Source organism: Bufo bufo, chromosome 1 (genome assembly GCF_905171765.1).
Source record: "Bufo bufo chromosome 1, aBufBuf1.1, whole genome shotgun sequence".
NCBI classification, from domain to species: domain Eukaryota; kingdom Metazoa; phylum Chordata; class Amphibia; order Anura; family Bufonidae; genus Bufo; species Bufo bufo.
The window spans coordinates 810,709,560-810,726,839 of record NC_053389.1 but is presented as its reverse complement, the minus strand read 5'-3'; the positions used below and the strand labels follow the sequence as shown (position 1 = coordinate 810,726,839).

At 44.6% G+C, this 17,280-nt stretch overlaps 2 non-coding genes and 1 pseudogene across 2 annotated transcripts; 1 reads left to right on the top strand and 2 right to left on the bottom strand.

Annotated features, from left to right (window-relative positions):
- LOC120988921 overlaps window positions 1–15,479 on the bottom strand; it is a 42,310-nt pseudogene extending 26,831 nt beyond the window's left edge.
- On the bottom strand, window positions 10,423–10,494 carry TRNAQ-CUG. The gene has a single exon. It is a non-coding gene; the product is annotated as a tRNA-Gln (tRNA).
- Window positions 11,869–11,950, top strand: TRNAS-UGA. Its single transcript has one exon. It is a non-coding gene; the product is annotated as a tRNA-Ser (tRNA).
- Window positions 15,480–17,280: the final 1,801 nt, after the last annotated feature.

The window sequence follows — 17,280 nt, the reverse complement described above, 5'->3', positions numbered from 1 at the left end:
AGAAAGAGAATACTATGTATTGATATACCTTGAGTGAAGGCAAAGAAAATGTTAGGAAAACCTAAAAGCTACAACAAAGAGAAAACAGTAAGAGAAGTTCAAGGTGTGTAATGGTTAGAAACACAGTGTCTATTACTCTTGATCCCCCACTGTTGCTTGTTGGGTTGTGTTAGCTCTTTTTATATACAGAGCTGCCCACAGGGATAACATTTTACATTCATTACACACAAATAGTTTCCGTGTGCTAGCACAGTCAACAAATACCCTGTGGAGAGTAGATATCTTGGGACCATGATCACCAGCTGGGCTTTCAAACAGGATTTCCTTCAGTTGTTAACCGTCAAGATGGAAATAAATGTGGAAAAGCAAAGGCCAAATCTGAATGTCCCTAACTAAAAACCAATGCATCTACCGTAATAGTGGAAATAGATGGAAACATATGGAGAACATCTGTCACGGGGTTCCGAAGGTGCACTCGGTCCCCCATTGCCCGCAGAACTGTTGCTTAGCTTTTGGAATGAGGTTCTGTGTTTGACCTCATTCCCTTGGCGGCTTTACTAGCTGGGTGGCTCCCTGCTCCTAGTCTGCCTTGAGCGCCGAGCTGATCACTCGGTGCTCGACTGGTTGGTCTGTCGGTCATGTGATGCTGGCCACGTCACATGACCCTCACTCCCCACTATAAATACAGGCAGCCTGCTGGCTACAGGTTGCCTGTTAATTTCTAGGTTCCTGGCTATTTGTTGGACTACTGAATATTTACCTGATCCTGTTCCCTGACGATCCTCTGCCTGCTCCTCCTGTACTGCGCATACATCCTGGTATTGTGACCTCGGCTCCCACCTGACTACTCTCTTAGGACTCCTCTTGTACTTCGCTACTCTCCTGGTATTTGACCCCGGCTTCTCCTGACCATTCTTTGCTTAATCCGTTGTACTGCGTAGCTCTCTTGGTTCTGACCCGGTCCGTTCATGTTCCGTATTTTGTCTTGTCTGTCTTCCCTGCACATATCCTAAGTTAGGGATTGCCGTCCAGTTGTCCCCTGTCATCAGGACTCGTGAGGCAAGTAGGCAGGGCCAGGGGTGAGGGTGGAGCGCAGTGGTCACTACCCTTCCCCCTGTGTGTGTGTGGACGTGACCGTTACAACATCCAAATATGGCGTTTGATAAATTTCTGCTTAAAGTAGTTAAAGTGGTCATATTTGGCCAATAGAAATAGTACTTATTACTTCTTTCATTACTTCATTACTTTTCACTCCTTTACCTATCACCATGCCTGTAGCTGCCCCAGATGCCCACATTCCTGTACTTGCTATGTTGTAAAGTACTCCCCCAAATACTGTACTCCACTCCAGAAATAATAGTGTCTTAACTATAGTTACTCCAAAAGTAATAGTTTTACACAGTGCCCCAGAAGGTTTTCCACACATGAATCTTTCCATTGTGTGCCCTACACAGTAATTGTGTCCCCTTAGTGGCATGAAGACAGTAACAGTGTACAGTGATGGTTAGTTCGCATTGTTCGCCCGCGAACATATGCGGGCTGCCATCTTTTTTCATAAGTCCAGTGAGACATAGGTGAGCCCTTACCCGTGGCTATGCCGTGAGCCGGTCTGAAAGCAAATGCGGTCACCGGGAGCAGGAAGTTCCGAGAACAGCCCGATGAAGGCACCCGGTGGCTGATCTCGGAACTGCCTGCTCCCGCTGACCACACTTTTTTTTAGACCGGCTCTCGCACAGGCACAAGTAAGGGCTTAACTGTGCCTCGCCGGACTTGTGAAAAAAGATGGCAGCCGCATATGTTCGTGGGGGAACAATGTGAACTGGCCATCACTGATAGTGTCCTCTAAATGCCTCCACATAGGTGTCTAGGAAAACTTGAGTGCCTTTCCCTGTAAAGCTTTAAACGAGCCCCAATTAGCTACGTAAACACTAATTAGTATTATGGCTGGTTCTATGTATGTATTATTGCTAATGCTATGTATGTTCCATAGCTGGGACTGTTAGCGCTTTTATTTTATATAATTGGTAACTAGGAGATTCCTTCCAACAAATTGGCTACTCTTACTGGGTAGAGGTAAATTATGTAGCCTAAACCAAGCCCCCTCCGCCTTAACTTCCTGGCTCAGCTGCACTAGAATCAGAGGGGGAGAAAACATGGCTGCAGCCCAAGAAAAGAATATAGCGATTTTCTATTTAATTTGTCATGGTCTACAGTTGTTTCCAGTAGCAATAAGTGAGGTACACAGATGATATGGTGAACCAAACGTTGCTTTACTTATAACAGTCCAACTTTGTACATCAAGATAGTAATGCAGTCCCTTATATCATATGCTTCACAAGCAGGCTTATTTCAGTATTGGCAGGTATTATCTTGCAAGATACTTGGAGGGTAATAGCAATACACACGCTCAGACTAGGCTGTACCTTCTCACTTCTGTCTGGCTTTCTATCCCAAGGCCCGTATGCCTAAATGCTGGCTTTAATCCTTGGTAATTATTCTTCCTCTCATATTAATCCTTGCTCTTACTTTATAGTCCCTCTGCCCATTAGCTTACTTATCTTAGCTGGTTGCAGTGTCTCTGCTTGGTTTGAGGGTAACTGCAGGCTTCTCCCAGGAGGCAAATTCTTCTACTGGGGTGACTCTTCTGAGCTAATCTTAGATCAGGAACTTCAGGCTGACTAGGTTACACTTCTAGCCACCTGGACTGAACTGCCACTTCCCTGTCTGGGACTACCTATATATCCTCAGGGCTCTCTAGCTCCCTCTAACGTTTAGGAGACTAAACTACACCCTAACAGGCCTGACACCCAGATAACACAGGGAAATGAACATAAACACATCACATTAATGAAATAGACATATTAACCCTTGTCTAGTGCCCACCTTTACCTAGTGGGACACTACATACCCCCATGCTATGACGTTGCCCGTCCTCGGCGCAATATAAGGGGTCCGCCCAGCTGGAAACTGCAGCCTGAAAGACAAAATGGAGAACAGGCATATACAGTAATCACCACGTTAGCAGCATAAATATACCAAACAGTTCCATTGGAAAGTGCGGTGAAAAGGGGCGTCGTTCTCTTCTCTCAGGATAATATAAGGGAACAGGGGGCGATGACCTGGTGCAGCGTATCAAGGATACCAGGATAGTCCATAGAAAAATGCAAATAACACAAGTCCCTGGAGGCTCAAAGAACAAAATGAGTCCATACCCGAGGTTTGTAGAGGGTTAAACAGGGGTTTCCCGTGAGGGGCTACCTGGGCCCATAATGTAGTCCCCAAATCTCACAGGTGGGTGCCCCTTGGTAGACCACGTGGACCTTCTTACTGGCGGAGATTCCTCCTGACTTGGTTCAGGAGGGTTGGAGGAGTCCACAGACTCTGGAGCTCTTTCAGGCACACGCTGGGGCAGGTCATTCTGAGGTGGAGAAATAGCCGGAGCTGAAGTGGGTTCCTCCTGGGATGGAGAACTGGCTGGAACAGGAGCTGGTACTACCAGATTTAACCAGGGTGTGAGAAACCAATGGAGTGGATTTTTGTCATGTATCAGGTTCTCAACAGCCTGCATAGGATCAGCAGGTTGGGCTGGCAACTCGGCCTCAGGGGACTCTGGCTCAATGTCCTCTGCTGCAGGTTCTCCTTCTATACAGGGTTTTAAACGATTTCTATGTACAACTTGGGAGCCTTTACCTTCTCTGGAGATTTGGTAAATGTGAGCCTCAGCGTTAGGAATGGCAGAAATGACATAGGGAATCCTCTCCCACTTACTGTCCAATTTGCTGGTTCGATGGTTGTTCTTCAACCACACCAGGTCTCCTAGAGTTAAGGGTTCTGCATGAGCAGCCAGGTCATAGTCTCTTTGCTGTCGCTCCCGGGCATTCTCCATGCGTTCCTGAACGATCTCTTTGGCATTGAGGAGACGTCTTTGGTGCTCCACTACCCAATCAGTCTGTGGTAGTGGGTTAATAACATCTGGCACTTGTACATCTAGGGAGTGATCAGCAGGCAACCTCCCTTGACGGCCGAACATCAGATAGAAAGGTGTGTAACCGGTGGAGCAGTGAATTGTGTTGTTATAGGTATACATGAGTTGTGGCAGCAGAGTAGGCCAATTACCCCTTGTCTCTGGGGGTACTACCCTCAGCATTTCAATGAGAGTTTGATTCATCTTTTCACAGAGTCCGTTACCTTGCGGATGATAGGCGGTGGTCCGGACTTTCTGGCAATTATGCAGCAGGCACATCTCTTGGAACAGATGTGACTCAAACGCAGACCCTTGGTCGGTGAGGATTCTCTCTGGGCAGCCGTAGGGCAGGAGGAAATGCTTCCAGAATGCCTCTGCTGTAGTCTTAGCTGTCAGGTCTTTCACAGGCACTGCTACGACAAACTTAGTGAAGTGATCAATAATGGTCATGGCATAAGTATACCTTGAGCGACTCGGCTCCAATTTCACATGATCAATAGCAACAAGTTATAAAGGAGTTTTACTTACAATGGGATGGAGAGGCGCCCTCTGGTCATGGCGTTCACTTCGGCCCACGGCACAGGCAGTGCATTCTCGGCACCATCTCTCAATGTCTTCTCTCATCCCAATCCAATAGAATCTTCTGCGAATGGTGGCCTCAGTCTTCTGCATGCCGAAGTGTCCGGACTGGTTGTGATACATTTCTAACACCAGACTGGCATCTCGACGTGGTATGAGGATCTGATATATCCTATCACAGGTCACTGGATCCAGGCTCCTCCTGAGCAACAGGCCTTTTTGAAGGAAGAGTTGGTGGCGATGTCTCCACAGTCTCATTAGTTCTGGGTCTGCACTCTTCCTGCGGACTCTCTCAGGAGTTCTCCCACTGGTAAGGAAGTCGAGCAGTTCACCGAGGACTCTACTTTCGGACTGGAGCTTAATCCACCTTTCTTGGTCGCCCCTGGACTCAGGAATATCTGATGAGGAAGGATCCGCAGCGGAGTGGTTTTCAGTGCGAACATTATCTTGCTGAGCAAATTTTTTGTAAAATGCCGGCATTCCCACTTCTTCCCAGGCATCCCTTGGTTCATCTGGGGCTTCTGTAGTGGGGAGCCGAGACAGGGCATCAGCATTTTCATTGGAGCGGCCTGCCCGGTATTTCACAGTGAAGTCACAGTTGGCAAGCCGGGAGGCCCATCTTTGGCGGTATTCAGATGCGCGAGGGGGTTATTGTCCGTGAAGGCAACAAATGGTGTGGCAGCGAGATAGTCTTTGAACTTTTCGGTCACAGCCCACACTAAGGCAAACTCCAGCTTGAAGGAACTGTAGTTCTGGTCGTTTTTCTCAGCTCCATTCAGGGATCTGCTGGCGTAGGCAATTACCCTCTCCTTGTTATCTTGCACTTGAGCCAACACGGCCCCCAGGCCTCTTTTACTAGCATCTGTGTAGAGGTGGAACGGCTTCTGATAATCCGGGTAACCCAGGACAGGGGGTTCGGTCAGCTTTGTTTTTAGGAGCTGAAAGGCAATCTCCCGTTCTTCGTTCCGCTCAACAGGAATAGGAGTCTTTGGACTCTTCTTTGGATGCCCCCTCAGGAGTTCCTGGATTGGATCCGCAATTTGTGCGAAATGCGGGATGAAACGCCTATAATACCCTGCAAAGCTGAGAAAGCTTCTCACCTCTTTCACGGTGGTAGGAGTCGGCCAATTTCGGACAGCAGCAAGTTTATCAGGATCAGGCTGTACTCCTTCGGCACTGACAACGTGCCCTAGGTATTTTACTGCTGGTTTCAACAGGTGGCACTTGGATGGCTTGATTTTGAGGCCATATTTAGTGAGGACTTGGAACACTTCCGCCAGGTGTTTTAGGTGGTCCTCATACGTCTTGGAGTATATAATAACGTCATCTAAATATAACAATACAGTTTCAAAGTTCCTATGGCCTAAACAACGTTCCATCAGCCGTTGGAATGTCCCTGGAGCGTTACACAATCCAAACGGCGTGTAGTTAAATTCAAACAGGCCCATAGGTGTAGTGAAAGTGGTCTTTTCTCGATCTTCTGGGGCCATAGGTACTTGCCAGTACCCACTAGTTAAGTGCAGGGTGGAGAAATAGGCTGATGACCCCAGGGCAGTCAAGGACTCCTCAATGCGTGGTAATGGATAAGCATCTTTGTGGGTGATTTGATTGATCTTTCTGTAATCCACGCAGAACCTTATACTGCCATCTTTCTTTCGAACAAGGACTAGGGGCGCAGCCCAGGGACTGTGACTGTCCCGGATTATATTAGAGTCTTTCATCTCTTGTATCATCTCCTTCACAGAATGATAAGTAGTAGGTTGTATGGGTCTGTGTCTCTCCTTGATAGGAGGATGAGAGCCAGTGGGTATGGTATGTTGGATTACACTAACCTCTCCAAAGTCCGTGGAGTGCTTGCTGAAAGCCGTGTGATGTTCCCTCGCTAGCTTCAGAACTCCCTCTATTTGCTCCTTCGGGATGGATTCGTTCCCCACATGAAGCTCTTCCCACCAGGATGTTGTCGGGGCGCTGGCAGTGGCGCTGCTGCTCTGTGTGGTCTGGAACGCCTCCGTGGCAGGCAGACGGATCACATCCTGGAAAGACACCTGGAAAAGCTGAGCAACGGGGCAGTGCTTAAAAAGAGTAACGGGGTGATCACCAAAATTAATTAAATGGACAGGCACTTTACCTTGGGACACGGTCACCAGACTCTTGGCTGTCCGTACGAAGGGATGATTCTCAATCTGGATAGGTTCCACTAGGGCTTGATAGTCCTGGCCCTGGATCCCTAACACTGCACGGCACCACAGGATGATCTGGGAATTCGGAGGCAGGATTACCGGCCGGTTGTCCCGGACCTGGACAGTACAAATTTCCCCTTTTTTGTTGGCGAACCTTTGTTGAGCGCACAGTACGCTGATAGTCTTTTGAATGACTCTTCTAGAAGCAGGCGAGGCTGAGGATATAGTTTGGTTCAATGCTTCAAGCACTTCGGAGTAACAGTTTTTAAGGACATTAGTCCCTAGGATCACAGCGAGTCCTCCTTTATCTCCTGCTTGTACCACAATCACACCTTGCTGTGGAAAGGTGGCCTCTCCCACCTGAAGAGTAGGTTCCCAGTACCCATGGACTTTCACTGGCTTACCGTTGCTGGCAATGATATCTAGCCAGGACTCTGTGGCTGGGTGAGGAGACTTGGATCCCAGAACTTGTCAAAGGCAGGTCGTTGGATGGTGGTGACCTGTGACCCCGTATCCAGCAGGGCTTCACAGGGTATCCCGTTGATACATATTTTAATTTTTGGATGGGATCCCACGTATTTAGGCATCCAGCTTGGATCCTTTGGACCTACTGTTCTACCTCCCGAGGGGCGGTCCTCTGCCTCAGGGGTTGCCCGTTTAATTGCCAGCACATTGATTCAGTATGTCCATATTTTTTACAATAGTGGCAAACAGGCTGCTTTTGATTTCTAGACCGATAACTCGGTCGTCCATCAGGTTCTTTTGGGTATACATCCCTATATGCAGGTGGGAGCCTTGGAAGAAAAGGGCCTTCATCTTCTAACAACAATGGTTTCTCCCACTCCTCTATCTTCTTACATACTTTCTCTAAGCTCAGAGTGAGATGGTTCACTTGCTCCATTAGTGCTGCCACTACATCTGTTACTGGAGCCTGAGTGGCTTGACTGACTCCAGCCGGCCCCACATTGACAGTTTTTGGTTGACAAAACTGAGGTTCAGGCGAGGCTGCTGGCCCTGCTGCCAGGTTCTGGCCTAGAATGCTGATGGCCAGCTCTTTAAAGTCCAAAAATGCACAATTGGGGTGTTGAGCTGACACCATCCTCAGCTGGCCCTTTAAATGCTCAGTACTTATACCCGCAATGAACTGTTCTCTAAGAGTCCTGTCCTGGTCCTCAGCTTCCTTGGGGTCCACCTGGACCACAGCCCTCAGGGTCTCTTGTAAGGACAGAGCAAAATAGCGAATCGACTCCCTAGGCTGCTGCTTCCTGCTGAAGAATCGCATTTTAACTTCGGACACCGTTCTGACCTCAAATGTGGTGCCAAGGCGATCAAAAATTTGCTCCAGGCTACTCTTTTCAGAACGGAGCCATGACATGACTTCCCTGCGGGCGGCCCCTTCTAACTGGGCTAGGAGGATCTCCATTTGTTGTTCCGCAGATATAGGGTAGAGCCGGAATAAGGCTAGTATCTGGTCTCTAAAGTCCTTTAACTTGTGGGCTTCCCCTGAATATCGTGGAAACCAGGGGGCCCCAAAATAATACGGCATGGTCAATGGCATCAGGCTTGATGCTGCCGCGGCGGCAGGTTCCCTATTGTCAGTTGCGGGCACTTCAGAAGGCACATCTGGGGCCGCCTGCCCTGCTCCTTCAGGTGCGGACATAGTGTAACTAGATGGGTATGGCCCTTTAAATGACAGCGGATAGGACCGGAGCTAAAATGTCAGTTTTTTTTTTTTAAGATCAAGTCTCTTGTCACTAGGGGAGGACCCTCTCCGATACCCTGGCAGGGGTCGGGGCCGCTATAGTAATCAGAAGGGGGCCGGTGAAGGATAAAGTTAGTACTTACTCCGGCGGTGCTCGCTCCAAGTCTCGCAAGATGCGTGGCTACGTCAGACGGGAGTCCCACGCTCAGCGTCAGAAGGTAGGCGCGGCCTCTTGCAGCTCCGGGATTCAGGTAGGCGGTACTTTTTCCAGACAGGGCAGCGTTTTTTCCTCCTTGCAGGCTGGGCGGTAACTTCACCTTGTCCTTTTTCGCACCAAACGGGCACAACGAGGCACACTTTTAATCCGGTCAGGTTAAGTGGCCATCTTTGAGCAAAACGCTGTCTATTCACTGACAGCAAGCAGTGGCTTAAATAAACGGCAAACAGTCCATGCAATAATATAATCTTCACACCGCAATTATTACAGTCCTTTGGCCCAGCAATTTTTTTAAATAAACAAGTAGGGCTTAGTGACTTTTTAGGTAGATAATGGCACACAGTTTTTATATTCCACAATGGCGCAGAAATGATCGGATCCTGTTCGTGACGCCAATTTATACAGCACGCCAGACCTGAAGGGTATTGCGAAGTGAGGTCACGGTTATGGGCAATCGAGGGTTACTCACTGTTCATAGGCGAACTCTGGGCAGGCATGCGACAGTGAAGGAGAGGCTGACACAAAGTTCCTCTGGGGCACACTCTGTATGTAGGGACCAGGCCTGATGGTGGATGAGGTGCCCTGGATGTTGCAGGTGTTTTAAGTGCCTGGAGCAAGGTCCCTTTAAGGATCGTGATGCCAGTGCCTGTAACGGTGGCACACCGGTTTCCAGTAGCAATAAGTGAGGTACACAGATGATATGGTGAACCAAAAGTTGCTTTACTTATAACAGTCCAACTTTGTACATCAAGATGGTAATGCAGTCCCTTATATCATATGCTTCACAAGCAGGCTTATTTCAGTATTGGCAGGTATTATCTTGCAAGATACTTGAAGGGTAATAGCAATACACACGCTCAGACTAGGCTGTACCTTCTCACTTCTGTCTGGCTTTCTATCCCAAGGCCTGTATGCCTAAATGCTGGCTTTAATCCTTGGTAATTATTCTTCCTCTCATATTAATCCTTGCTCTAACTTTATAGTCCCTCTGCCCATTAGCTTACTTTTCTTAACTGGTTGCAGTGTCTCTGCTTGGTTTGAGGGTAACTGCAGGCTTCTCCCAGGAGGCAAATTCTTCTACTGGGGTGACTCTTCTGAGCTAATCTTAGATCAGGAACTTCAGGCTGACTAGGTTACACTTCTAGCCACCTGGACTGAACTGCCACTTCCCTGTCTAAGCCTACCTATATATCCTCAGGGCTCTCTAGCTCCCTCTAACGTCTAGGAGGCTAAACTACACCCTAACAGGCCTGACACCCAGATAACACAGGGAAATGAACATAAACACATCACATTAATGAAATAGACATATTAACCCTTGTGTAGTGCCCACCTTAACCTAGTGGGACACTACAATTGTCCACTCACCAATCAGGATGCTAGAAGCAACCGTGACAGCATCTTTGGAATAAATGTGCTGTGATGGCCGAGTGGTTAAGATGAAGTTGAAATCCAATGGGGTTTTCCTGCACAGGTTCAAATCCTGTTCACAGTGATGTTTATCTCTGGCTACTCTTTAATAAAACCGGGAGGAGGGGGGGGTGTAGGGTATTGTCAAGCTTATGCTTGGCTCCTGGGAGCATATGAGTCTCTGATAATGATTCTATCTTCATGTCTTGTCGTTCCAATTTTCAGTATTCTGTGAGCTGGTTACATGCGAAGCAAATAGCTATGTCTTTTTTTCATTGTGAAATACAATAGCTTGCACCTCGATAGAAATCTAATTGCTATGAAGAGTGCAATTTAACGAAAGTAAGAGAACACAAGAATTCAAAAAGATAGGTCCTACTGAGATTTGAACTCGGATCGCTGGATTCAGAGTCCAGAGTGCTAACCATTACACCATGGAACCCTCCACAAGAACTTGTTGATGATGGCTATCCACAGCTTGTCAAATTGAACGTTGTTAGGGCCTACTTAGAGGAGACCGAAAAAAATTATATTTACTCTTAGCACATAGGCTAATGTACTAGAGTACAATTCAATCCAGTGACTCAAGTTGACATCTCCTCTTAATTGGAGAAGTTAACTTTCCATCTTTTCTTCTTCATCAGGCCCAGGCTGCCATGATAAGTTCTCCTGACCATGACAAATCTCTGCAGAGTTTGCAGAGTAGACATCTTTAGCACCTTGCTTTTCCAGCTCCCTCTTTTACTATTCTACACCCTCTCCTCACACTTCAGACCCTGCCTCCCCTTTAAAAGTACTTTCCACTACTTTACCTATCACCATGCCTGTAGCTGCCCCAGATGCCCACATTCCTGTACTTGCTATGTTGTAAAGTACTCCCCCAAATACTGTACTCCACTCCAGAAATAATAGTGTCTTAACTATAGTTACTCCAAAAGTATTAGTTTTATACAGTGCCCCAGAAGGTTTTCCACACATGAATCTTTCCATTGTGTGCCCTACACAGTAATTTTGTCCCCTTAGTGGCATGAAGACAGTAATAGTGTCCTCTAAATGCCTCCACATAGGTGTCTAGGAAAACTTGAGTGCCTTTCCCTGTAAAGCTTTAAACGAGCCCCAATTAGCTACGTAAACACTAATTGGTATTATGGCAGGTTCTATGTATGTACTATTGCTAATGCTATGTATGTTCCATAGCTGGGACTGTTAGCGCTTTTATTTTATACAATTGGTAACTAGGAGATTCCTTCCAACAAATTGGCTACTCTTACTGGGTAGACGTAAATTATGTAGCCTAAACCAAGCCCCCTCCGCCTTAACTTCCTGGCTCAGCTGCACTAGAATCAGAGGGGGAGAAAACATGGCTGCAGCCCAAGAAAAGAATATAGCAATTTTCTATTTAATTTGTCATGGTCTACAGTTGTGATATAAGATAAAAGAAGAAAATAAAAAAAGGAGATTATGTTAGGTTTTGTTGGTTGTTCTTTTTTGGGTTTGGAGTCTGTGCTGAGTGTTACTTTAATTGATTAGTAAATTGAGACCTGGTGCAAGACCTCCTTTACCTTTTGTCACTTATCGTAGGAAGATTAACTGAGGCTCTTGGTACCACTTACGAAAGTAATATTTATGTGTCTTTAATTTTAAAGTTTGTCCAATCTCTAGATATTGACTGTCCAATGCAAAAAACGGTGTGGTCTTGCACAAGGAAAGGGGTTTTTGCTCCTTGAAGGCTAGTGTCTGTATAGGGGTAGGGTGATTGTCCACTCACCAATCAGCATGCTAGAAGCAAGCATGACAGCATCTTTTGAACAAATGTGCTGTGATGGCTGAGTGGTTAAGGTGTTGGACTTGAAATCCAATGGGGTTTCCCTCCACAAGTTGAAATCCTGTTCACAGCGTTGTCTACCTCTGTTTACCCTTTAATAAATCGGGGAGGCATTGTCAAGCTTATGCTTGGCACCTTGGCTCCTGGGAGCATATGAGTCTCCTATACTGATTCTAACTTCACGTCTTGTTGTTCCAATTTTCAGTATTCTGTGAGCTGGTTACATGCAAAGCAAATAGCTATGTCTTTTTTTCATTGTGAAATACAATAGCTTGCACCTCGATAGAAATCTAATCACAATGAAGAGTGTATTCACAGGTTTGAACATAATCCTGTTCATGGGATTCTATAGTAGAAATCGGTTGTCAACTTGAGAGTTCACAGCAAAACCATCATTCTAAAATATAACTTTTAATAATAATATATAAAATAGTCAATACATCCCTCTAATATAATTTGATAATAAATGATAAAGCGAAAAAGGAAAATAAATCAAAAACTAGGGTCAGGTTGGTGTTAGCAATAGATTAGTAGATGTTAGTAGAACCTACTAAGGGGTTATAGCCCTACTTCTGGCCCTAGTGTAGTGGCCCTGCCTAATTACGGAATAGCCGCCCCGATAGGGGCGATCCCGTTGCTCGTGCCTCCTATTGTCCCTGGTAGGCCCTATCGTGGGGTGATTACCTGTATAATGGGGGACCCTATAGGATGACCTGGGCTAATCTACACACAGAAAATAAATTATTATTGTAAAACATATATATACCCAAGATGGGTGATGAACAACCTAAGTGTCAAGTTGATAGGAGAGAAAATAATAAATAATAAGAGTGAAATGTCCAATTGTCCCTACGCGTTTCGCCTGGTTGGTGTCAGGCTCATCAGGGGACATATTTGACAAGGAGTACCTATCACCAAGAAGTCTTACAAATATTAATACATATATATAAATTTCTTTTCTTTTTATTTTTCCTTTAGAGATACACGAACAAATATCCGAATCTAGAATCAGATAGACCAAAAGTTAGGAATAGTAGTGATCAATCAATTCAATGAGATTATCAAACTACTTGTGGGTAGGCCAATAGCTAGAGATAATGAAGTTACTGATCAATCAATTCAATAAGATTATCATAAAACTGATTATTAACAGCAGGTAGTCAGTAAAGGAGTGTGAATAGGAGTTTTCAATAATGATAGTGATAGAAAAAACACCCAAAATATTCACACATCTCACGCTTAACGATATAGCCAGACTGGGATAAACCAAATCATATATCTAGGTATCAAATCCTCAGTCAAACCCAATAAGAACTATGCCTATAAATTATAGCCCCATCACAACATTAGGACATCGTGCCTCTGACAGATGTCAAATAGGACACATAAATACATTTGTCAATTATAGCAACATGATGTTAGCTATATAATCGGCTCAAATGATGGCAGCCGATATGTATCAAGGTTACAAACATAAAGCATCACCAATCGCTATGTGATATCAAGCAGTAGCGGATAGGATCCGCCGATAATACTTGCATGCCCTTATGTGACTTAGATAGATAAGTGGTGGTGTCCGTAGATGTTGATACCAGTATTGACAACGAGGTGACCCAGAGTGGTGGCGTCCGGCAGATGAGCGGCGAGGTTATGCCGCCGTGTCCGCTTTTTAAAGCCATGACTTCCGGGTATCGGATCATGTGACTAGCTCACCTGATCATGATGTCAGAGAGCGTCCGACGTCAGACGCAAGCACCCAGCTCTCAGTGGAGCATGGGAGGAATAACGTCTGACGTCAGGTGCATCAATTGACCTCTATGCGTCTGTTGTTACTTCCGGGTATACGGTGACAGGGGGTCCCATGTGATCGCGATGTCAGGTGACGTATAACGTCACATGCTGGTACATGATCAAAACAATAGCGTGTAACAAGGTCTGCACCGTAGTGACCGCTTTATCGATCATGCGATTTATCTTATACAGCCGGTCACATGCTTATTAGATAGGGCCCCTAGTAAAATCTAATAGTTATTTATCGATACATAGAGGATGCTCAATGTGTAAAACTAGTATATGGGTGGCATCAAGTGTTATTCCTAACCATATGGATATACTGAGAAATGAGTAAGTAGATGTCAATGACAACCACATAGATGTAATATCATATGACAGTAGTCCATTCATAATTATCAGGTAATAATATTTTAGGCTGATAAATTAATAATAATATCCCATTTTGATAGAATAATTATAGGGTGATTGACATAAAATATATAGTTTTGGGGTGATTATATAAAAAGATTAGTCCCCCCTATTTCAAAATTTATTATGATATAAAGGATATGATGATCCTATAAGATAGATAGGACGACTTAAATAAAACACGCAAAATCTATTGATTCATTTAGACCAATTGGTATGACAGTATTTAGCCTAAAGATCCACCTTGATTCTTTTTGTTTTAACAATCTATCCAAGTCACCACCTCTTTTAGACATTTTAATTACCTCTATCATAGAGAAATGTAAAGTTTTGTCAGATCCTGCATGTCTACTCCATATATGTCTTGAAACGGGTTTATCCCGTTTATTACGGATATCCCCGATGTGTTCTAGGATACGTTTTTTGAAAATCCTTTTGGTCTTGCCTATATACTTCAGTCCACAGTCACATTGAGCCATGTATATAACCCCAGAGGTATTACAATTGGCAAAACAGCGGGCATAAAAGGTTCGATTTCCCATACTGTTGGAGAAGGTGTTACCCACGGCTATATACGTACAGGCTTTACATTTGCCACACTTGTATGTGCCCGTCTGTCTATTAGACAACCAAGTGTTCTTGTCTGGGGGCTCAAAGTGACTGTGGACTAACGTGTCGCCAACATTGCGCCCACGTCTATAGGTTATAGCTGGATTTTCAGACACCACTTTTGTTAAATCAGGATCTGTCTTTAACAGAGACCAATAGCGGTTCAGAATGTCCCGAACCTGCTGGGATTCTGAATCAAAGGTACCCACAATTCTTATTGGGTCTTGTGGACTTGTTGTTTTAATTTTTGGACGTAACAAAGCAGTACGATCCCTTGATTCAGCCCAATCCCATGCTTGATATAGACATGCACTGGGATAACCCCTCTGTTTAAACCGGTCAAAGAGTTTGGATGCTTCATGTTTGAAACTCTTATTGTCTGAACAATTTCTACGAACTCTCAAGAACTGACCCTTCGGGATACCCCTTTTCAGGGGGATGGGATGGTAACTCTCCCATCGTAAAAGACTATTGGTAGAGGTCTTTTTTCTAAACAGGGTCGTCTTGATACAGTTGTACTCGTCTCTTTCTAGACATACATCCAAAAAGTTGATGGTATTATGATGTATTTCACAAGTAAAGAACAATCCAATATGGTTGGAGTTTAGTGTATCCATAAATTGCTGAAATTCACTAGCTGTCCCAGACCATAGAAGAAAGATATCGTCTATGAATCTGGACCAGAGTGTGATGTATCTGGTCCAAGATATCATAGATTCGGTGAACACAACTGTATCCTCCCACCAGCCCAGGAGTAAGTTGGCATACGTCGGTGCACAAGGGCTACCCATCGCAGTACCCCTGAGCTGGTGGTAGAAACGGTCCTCAAAAATAAAGTAGTTGTGTGTCAGAATGAAATTAACCAGCTGAAGGGTAAATAAATTATGTTGGTGTAAGTCCACAGATCTGGAATCCAGGAAGTATTTAACTGCTGATAAGCCCTTGTCATGAGGGATAGAGGTGTATAGCGCTTCAACATCTATAGAAGCAAACCAGCTATCATGTTCTATAGTAACACCCTCAACTCTTTGCAGTAAATCAGTCGTATCCCGTAGATAGGAGGGAAGTGTGGATACAAAGGGACGTAAGATTTTATCAATATATATACCAGCATGATGGGTAAGACTCTCAATCCCAGAGACTATGGGTCTACCCTTCAAGGGGCTAATGCCCTTGTGACGTCGGACGCTCTCTGACATCATGATCAGGTGAGCTAGTCACATGATCCGATACCCGGAAGTCATGGCTTTAAAAAGCGGACACGGCGGCATAACCTCGCCGCTCATCTGCCGGACGCCACCACTCTGGGTCACCTCGTTGTCAATACTGGTATCAACATCTACGGACACCACCACTTATCTATCTAAGTCACATAAGGGCATGCAAGTATTATCGGCGGATCCTATCCGCTACTGCTTGATATCACATAGCGATTGGTGATGCTTTATGTTTGTAACCTTGATACATATCGGCTGCCATCATTTGAGCCGATTATATAGCTAACATCATGTTGCTATAATTGACAAATGTATTTATGTGTCCTATTTGACATCTGTCAGAGGCACGATGTCCTAATGTTGTGATGGGGCTATAATTTATAGGCATAGTTCTTATTGGGTTTGACTGAGGATTTGATACCTAGATATATGATTTGGTTTATCCCAGTCTGGCTATATCGTTAAGCGTGAGATGTGTGAATATTTTGGGTGTTTTTTCTATCACTATCATTATTGAAAACTCCTATTCACACTCCTTTACTGACTACCTGCTGTTAATAATCAGTTTTATGATAATCTTATTGAATTGATTGATCAGTAACTTCATTATCTCTAGCTATTGGCCTACCCACAAGTAGTTTGATAATCTCATTGAATTGATTGATCACTACTATTCCTAACTTTTGGTCTATCTGATTCTAGATTCGGATATTTGTTCGTGTATCTCTAAAGGAAAAATAAAAAGAAAAGAAATTTATATATATGTATTAATATTTGTAAGACTTCTTGGTGATAGGTACTCCTTGTCAAATATGTCCCCTGATGAGCCTGACACCAACCAGGCGAAACGCGTAGGGACAATTGGACATTTCACTCTTATTATTTATTATTTTCTCTCATATCAACTTGACACTTAGGTTGTTCATCACCCATCTTGGGTATATATATGTTTTACAATAATAATTTATTTTCTGTGTGTAGATTAGCCCAGGTCATCCTATAGGGTCCCCCATTATACAGGTAATCACCCCACGATAGGGCCTACCAGGGACAATAGGAGGCACGAGCAACGGGATCGCCCCTATCGGGGCGGCTATTCCGTAATTAGGCAGGGCCACTACACTAGGGCCAGAAGTAGGGCTATAACCCCTTAGTAGGTTCTACTAACATCTACTAATCTATTGCTAACACCAACCTGACCCTAGTTTTTGATTTATTTTCCTTTTTCGCTTTATCATTTATTATCAAATTATATTAGAGGGATGTATTGACTATTTTATATATTATTATTAAAAGTTATATTTTAGAATGATGGTTTTGCCACAATGAAGAGTGGAGTATTGTGTAAAAACAAGCAATTTAACGAAAGTAAGAG